Consider the following 7,538-nt stretch of genomic DNA (forward strand, 5'->3'; position numbering starts at 1 on the left):
GCCAGATCTGAGAACTAGCCCAGGGCCTTCCTTCCCCAAGGAAGGAAGGGCACCAAAGAAGTGGGGTGTACAGAGTGGTTATGTACTGTCAAACAGGATGTATGATTGGAATGTCCCTTTTACAACAGTCATGAGATGCTTAGCAGATTGGTAGTCAGCAAGTCAGTGGTCACGAGGTGAGCACAGTAGGTCAGTAATTAATCCTTAGTTTAGGGAGAGATGCTTATCCTAAAGGAAATGCCAATATGCGGGAGGTTACATCCCTATCTTTAGCGGCATCATTCTTGTCTTTGGGGCATAGTAAATGTTTAAAGCAGATATACAATGTGTGTTCAACAGGCCACGTCAGGCCCCTTTGGAAAAACAAGGCCAGGCCAAATTAGTTTTAAACCAAATGGCTTCCTCATATACTCCAATGTATCCTATTGCTTGTCATTTATTTATCAGCTCATAGTAAAAATTCAAACAATAGCAGAGGGTATACATATAAAACTCATTTCCCTACTCTCCATTCCCACTGGAGCTTGTGTATCATTCCAGAAGTGTTAATGTATATGTAAGTATAAGTATTTTTCATTTAAAAATATAAATAGGATCATATTATACATATTCCCCTACAGCTTGTGTTTTTTAAAAAGTCATATTTCATGGATATCTTTCTGCATTAGCACATCCAGATCTGCTTCATTTTTTTAAGACTGGGTAATTGATTTACTCAACTGCCTATGGATGGACATTCTGATAAATCCTGGTATTTTATTCATAATATCTTTACATACTGGCACATTGTATGACAGTGGTGAGTACTAGGGAACATCTTCTCCAAAGGTTTACATTTTGCATTGACTAGAGGTACAAATGATTAGATTTTTAAATGTACTATGTCTGGGTTGGCAGCTGAACTTGAGCACTCAGGATCTCAACATTAGTAAAAGAATGGTGCCATTCCTATGATGGTTCTAAAACAATAAATTAATGACTGATGTGGTCTCAGATCACTTCAAATGTTAAAAGGTCACTGTCACGTCATGTAGAAAAAATAACTAAGATATCTCAATATAGTCGGCAAAATAAAAATAAATAAATGTTTTTAGTACAAGTTCTAATATTCATTTGGTATCAATAAAATAGTCCTAAATAAACTGGAAGACCATGGCAAGTTATAACTGTATTGATGAAACATGAGATTTACTGTTTAAATTCAGCAGCTGAAAGAAGTCCTTTACAAAGAAGATGGAAAATAAGAAATTTACAATGTGCATTAGGTCCAGACTGCATTACTCTTTGGAAACATATGACTAATCAGAATTTCATTATTATTGTTAGAACTTTTTCCCTCACATCCACATCATGATGGTAAGCTAAAGCTCTCATTTTCTGGGCACATTCTTCTCCATAAAACAGGAAGAACAGTGAATCTTTAGTGAAAGTAGATTGAGAAGCTAAATGGCCTTGGATTTGGAGGCAGTTATTTATATTCTGAAATAATGTAAGTACTCAAAGAATCTCCTTTGCTAGACGGCCATAATAAAGGGAAAGGAATGGTGAATCCACTCAGGTACCAAGTAGTTCATCTGCTATGGATGAATTTCCAGGGAAATTCAAAAGGAGTTTCAAAACTTGAACTTTGGTGTTTCCATTTCCCACAAGAAACGCATTGGAAAGGTCTGTAATACCAATGTTAAGCATTTGGTCATTAGTAATGGTCATGTTTATTAACAATCCCTGTCCAACCAGCCGCACAGTGGACTTAAGGGAAACACAGAAAAAATCCTCACAGACTTGATGCATATCTTTAACTTGCTTTGATTTTTAACATTCATACTTAGGTTATTCAATGCATTTAAAGCTTTGCCTTTAATACCGTGGCTAGGATTGTGGATCACGTTCCAACAGTTGAAATACCACCCAATTAACAAATTATGGCTTGGTTAGCTGAATGGCTACATTGTTATTCAGACTGACTAAACTTTTTTCAATAATTTCAGGATCCTTTTGTTTTAGCTTTTAATACTACCTCTATTCATAAGCATATACATACATACGTACATAAAGAGAAATGAAATACAGATCTCATCCTTGGTAAATGACTGTTGATTGGTTGCCAATTTGAATAAAAATTTATTTTACCAAGAAGTCTGTTCCTCTGTTTTATTTTTTAAATTTTATTTAGAAATGTAAAGTCTTTATTTATACTTAAAATTTATATACCCAAATGTTTCTTCTTCTTTTTACACCAAGACGTAAGTATTTTTCGTTTCTAGCTCTATTGATATATATTTTACAAATAACATTGTGGAAGTTTAAAGTGTACAATGTATATATTTGACACATGTATATATGGTGAAATAATTACCACAATAAGGTTAGTTAACACATCCATCACCTCACATAATTACTATTTTATCTTTTGTGGTAAGAACATTGAAGATCTACTCTCTTAGCAAATTTCAAGTATACAATACAGTATTGTTAACTATAGTCACCATGCTGTACATTAGATCCCCAGAACTTATTCAACTTATAACCAAAAGGTCGTACCATTTGACAAACATTTCCCCATTTCCCCCACCACCCAGCCCTTGTCAACAACCACTCCACTCTTTCTTTCTATGAGTTCAACATTTTTAGATTCCACATATGAGATCATACAGTATTTGTCTTTCTCTGTCTGACTTATTTCTCTTATCATAATGCCCTCAAGGTTCATCCATGTTGTCCCAAATGAAAGAATTTCCCTCTTTTTTATGGCAGAATAATATTCCATTGTATATATACGCCACAACCTCTTTATCCATTCATCTGTCAACAGACACTTAGGTTGTTTTCAAGTCTTGATTTTTGTGAATTATGCTGCAATGAACATGGGAGTACAGATATATCTTCAAGATAGTGATTTCTTTTCCTTCATATATATATACCCAAAAGTAGGATTACTGGATCATATGGTAGTTCTATTTTTAACTTGTTGAGGAATGTCCATACTGTTTTCCATAATGGCTGTACCAATTTACATTCTCACCAATACTGCACAAGGGTTCCCTTTTCTCCGCATCCTCACCAACATTTATCTCTTGTCTTTTTGATAATAACCATTCTAACAAGTGTGAGATGATATCTTGTTGTAGTTTTGATTTGCATTTCCCTGATGATTAGTGATGTTGACTATTTTTTCCTGTACCTGTTGGCCATCTGTATGTCTCCTTTGGAAAAAAGTCTATTCAGGTCCTTTCTCATTTTTGAATTGGATTGTTTGTTTTTTTGCTATTGAGTTGCATGAGTTTCTTATATATTTTGGATATTAATCCCTGTCAGATATATGATTTGCAAATATTTTCTCCCATTCTGTAGGTTACCTTTTCATTTTGTTGATTGTTTCTTTTGCTGTGTAGAAGCTGTTTAGTTTGATGTAGTCCCATTTATTTTTGCTTTTGTCGCTTGTGCTTTTGGTGTATCCAGAGAAATCTTTTCCAAGACCAATTTCAAGGAGCTTTTTCCCTATGTTTTCTTCTAGGAGTTTTGCAGTTTCAGATCTCACATTTAAGTCTTTAATCCATATTGGGGTAATTTTTATAAGTAGTGTAAGATAGGGGTCTAGATTCATTCTTTTGCATGTGAATATTCAGCGTTACCTGGGCCAGGGCACAGTGCTGGACCGGTGTGTGAGGCTCCCAGGGGCTGATACAGGGGTCTCCAGGAAACACTGGTTATTTTTTGAGGCTTCACTTTTCATATATGTCTAGCAGGGATGATGCTTTATAAATGAGCAACATGTTAATGTTGATTAATCTGATAGTCCAAAGAAATAGTTCATTGAGGAGAGATTATGAAATGTCTGACACCAGGCAGATGAAATATTTGGAGAAGAGAATTTTAAGGAAGATTTCCTAATATATTTTTGAACACTAAATTGATTGCTCTATGTACCCCAAATCACACATATAGTTATTACTTCATCCTTTGTTGATTGATTTATGCATGTCTTGCCTATTTCCAAATTACGACTTCAGAGGCCTTTTACAATGATGATACAGAGAGAGTACGATAACAAATACTTGACACAAGGAGGGAGACAGCAGCCAAGTAGTTAGAGGAGAGGACAAAAACAAGGCCCAAAACTCCTGGATGAGGAAACCATACCAATTGTTCACAGAATTTGGCTCTGTTCTCTCTAGCGGTCAGGGCCAAGATGGTAATGTGATGGGTCCCAGAGCTTTCATTATTGTTAGTAGGAGAAATAATGTTAGTTTTTTTCCCTAAATGAACTTAATTTTAGTTCTCATTTCTTAGAGAAATTTGTCATAGGAGTCTTTGTATAAGGAACATTATGTACTGCAATTCATGATAGATTAACTGGTGTATTAAAACTTTAGAGGGCTTCTGGGTGTGTCCTCTACGCCTCTTTCCTTGTTTTGTTTGAGCTAGCCCTATATTTCTTCTCAATACCCCAAAGGCAAGAGTCATTCCAAACTTTCATGATCACTGTGTGCTACCCCTAAACTATGTTAGGTTATTTTCGCACCTATTACATGCATAGGGCTGTGAAACATTTGTTTGCACTTGCACCAAATTCCAGTTTTCCAAAAGCAGTTAAGAATGTTTAGTCTGCAATTGCTCAAACATCTAGCTATGTTATAGGAAGCTGATATTACATAATTTTGTTGTTGTCATTTTGCTTTTCCTCTTAGCCAGTTACAGAATTAACGTTAGGGACCATGAGTCTTTGGAGAAAATGTAGCTTATGAAAACAAGTTAATGGATATGAAGAAAAATATTCAGAAAATTCCAGAATGTCCTGACATATTAGCTTCATAGAAATGTCTTACCTAAGTTGTTTGTTGCAGCAATGGCAACTTCAATGATGTTTAAAACATATTTGTTACCAGACTTTCACATACTTGTACTCATTTCCAAAAATTAGGTTGAATTTTTTTCAGGCAGATCATTTGGTTAGCTTTTGTAATTACTTATATTTCTTAATATTTTAGTAATTCCCCCAAAAGTATATAGGATGTATGTGTAGCTATTACAATAAGAAAGCAAAACTCATAGGATGTACTTATAGAGAAACCTCATTGTTTTTCCCACTGTTCCTTTAAATCTTTTCTGTGGCCTCGGTGCTTTCCCTCCCCCACATTCTAACCGTGGCAGGATCTTTCTGGTCATTCCTAGGCAATACAGTTTTTTCATCACTTTAACTAAAACCAATCAAAACCAACAGAACCGCTCTCAATTTAAGAATTACAATTCCCTGCGCAATATAATTGCTGTGATTTGAATCCTCTTTTAAATCAGACTTTTTCTCTTCCCCAAGTTCTGCCATGCTCCAAGAGGAAATCTGCAGTTGGGAAAGCAGGAGTGGCAGCTTTCTTGTGGCTTTTCCCGTCTACAGCTGCTATTCTTTCTACCTCGCCAACCATGCTTCTGACCCTTCCAGGGTTGGAGTAGAGGGAATGAAAAGTAAAGGAAGCATGAGAGTTTTTCTTTGACTGATGCTGTCCTGGTGATCAGATTATTTGTGCTTTCTGTGTCTGGCATTAATTTAAAGCTGACTTTTTGCCTCCTGGATACTTCAACAGTTCTTCTGAGTTTCCCGTTCCCCTCCATTAGGCTTCTCATATGTGCAGTCCACTTGACACAGTCAAGTGTCTGCCTGCTCCCTTATTCCCCTCTTAGTACTTTAGCCATCTTGCATTGCCTTCAACTTTCCCTTTCTTGATCTTTCTCTTGGGTAGTCTACAACCAGAAACATTCAAATATCCTTTGCCTGGAGAAAATCTGGAGTTCAGGTCACCAAATTCACTGACTCACTTCTCCTTCACTACGCCTTCAAAGCAGTTAGCCATCCATTTCTTGTACATTCCATTTTCCTTGAAAGTGTAAAATACGAGTTGATTGTGTCCTGCAAACTACTAGGGACACGTGAATTTCTAGGCTTGAGAAGAAGGGCAAGCACTAACAGGTCTCTTGAAACTTGCACCCAGTATCTCATTAAATCACTTCTCACTAGATCTGTCCTTTCATCCTTAGCTCCAATTGTGCACAGATATTTCATATTCTCAAACATCTTCCCCTGTCTCTAGAGAACCCCCAAAGCTACTCATCCTATTTGTTTCTTTCATTTGCTATCATTTTATCTGTTATTGGGGGTACACCTTTTGCACAGTACTTGACACCTTGGACATTTCCCGTTAGCTGACTCTCATTTTGACATTTTGTAGGCTTAGGGAATATAGCTTATTTGAAAAATTAGACTTAGCTCCATAGTTCAATGGATAGTGCACTGGAATTTTAAAAATTAGAGTGAGCCAAAATAATTAGGAAATTAAATCATTCAGTGGATGAATATCCCATACTAATGTTTGCATACTCATAAACTGATTTAAAAAAATTATTGTGGGTAAAATACATATAACACAAAATTTATCATCTTAACTATTTTAATTACAGTTCAGTGGTATTAAGTACATTCGTATTGTTGTGCAACCATCACTACCATCCATCTCCAGAACTCTTTGCATCTTGCAAAACTGAAATCCTTACCCATTAAATAATAATTCCCCATTCTCCTGTCCCCCTAGTCTTAGCACTCCCCTGATAATTAGTGATGCTTGAACATCTTTTCATTTGCTTATTGGCCATCTGTATACCCTCTTTGGAGAAATGTATGTTCAAGTCCTTTGCCCATTTTTGAATTGGCTTGTTTGTGTGTTGTTGTTAAGTTTTAAGAGTTCTATATAATCCTTGACCTCAAGAAACTGTAAGTCTAAAGGTAAATACAAGTATAAAAATCCTGAGAGTAAGAGGTGTACTGTGATAAATGCTGGGATGTATCTTATATCAGAGTTTGGAGAGTTTAGGAAATGGATTGACACATTAGACCTTTATAGCAGTGCTGCAATGTGTGTAGTTAATCCTCCAAATGCCCTCAATAGTTTTCTCCAAAAAACATCAGGAGGAAGAGGTAAAAGTAGACCTTGGAACCTATTTTAACCTATGATTGCTCTCTCTAAAATAGTTTCTTACTAGACTGCTCCTTCCTTCCTCAGGAAATTAAAATGGTACGCAAAGCATCTATTTCCTTTTTATTTTTTCTTACATTACTTAAGCACAGGTTTTAACCTTGGCAGGAAGAAGCAGGTTGTTTGCAAAAACAAAAGAGGAATCAGCGTTTTCTCAAATATAACTTCAGTCTAAAAATATATAGTGGCTATTCTATTTGCAGTTCACACCTACCAGTCGTTCTTCTTGTTTGTCAAGCCCCATTCTGCCTTTATGATACAGGAGAGAAAAGTGCTGGATGAGCGAAGGACAACAACTTCATGCCTGTCAACCCTGCCTGCTATTGCAGAATGTGTATATCCTACCCCGTCTTAGCAATATCAATCAGCCCCACAAGGAATAAGACAGTTTCTCAGCAGGTGGCAGCCACAAGCCCCTCATTGAGTCTCGCTCCTCCCACAAAAGTCTTAGATATGGGATGATGAAGGTGCCTGGTCAGGCTCTATATCCTCTTTTCAATGTTCCTAACAGACCCA

At 36.3% G+C, this 7,538-nt stretch overlaps 1 pseudogene; it reads right to left on the bottom strand.

Annotated features, from left to right (window-relative positions):
• Positions 1–1,302: 1,302 nt before the first annotated feature.
• LOC131400379 (armadillo repeat-containing protein 10-like) lies at positions 1,303–7,266 on the bottom strand (annotated as a pseudogene).
• Between the last annotated feature and the right edge of the window lie 272 nt (positions 7,267–7,538).

Source organism: Diceros bicornis, chromosome X (assembly GCF_020826845.1).
Source record: "Diceros bicornis minor isolate mBicDic1 chromosome X, mDicBic1.mat.cur, whole genome shotgun sequence".
In the NCBI taxonomy this organism is placed as follows: Eukaryota; Metazoa; Chordata; class Mammalia; order Perissodactyla; family Rhinocerotidae; genus Diceros; species Diceros bicornis.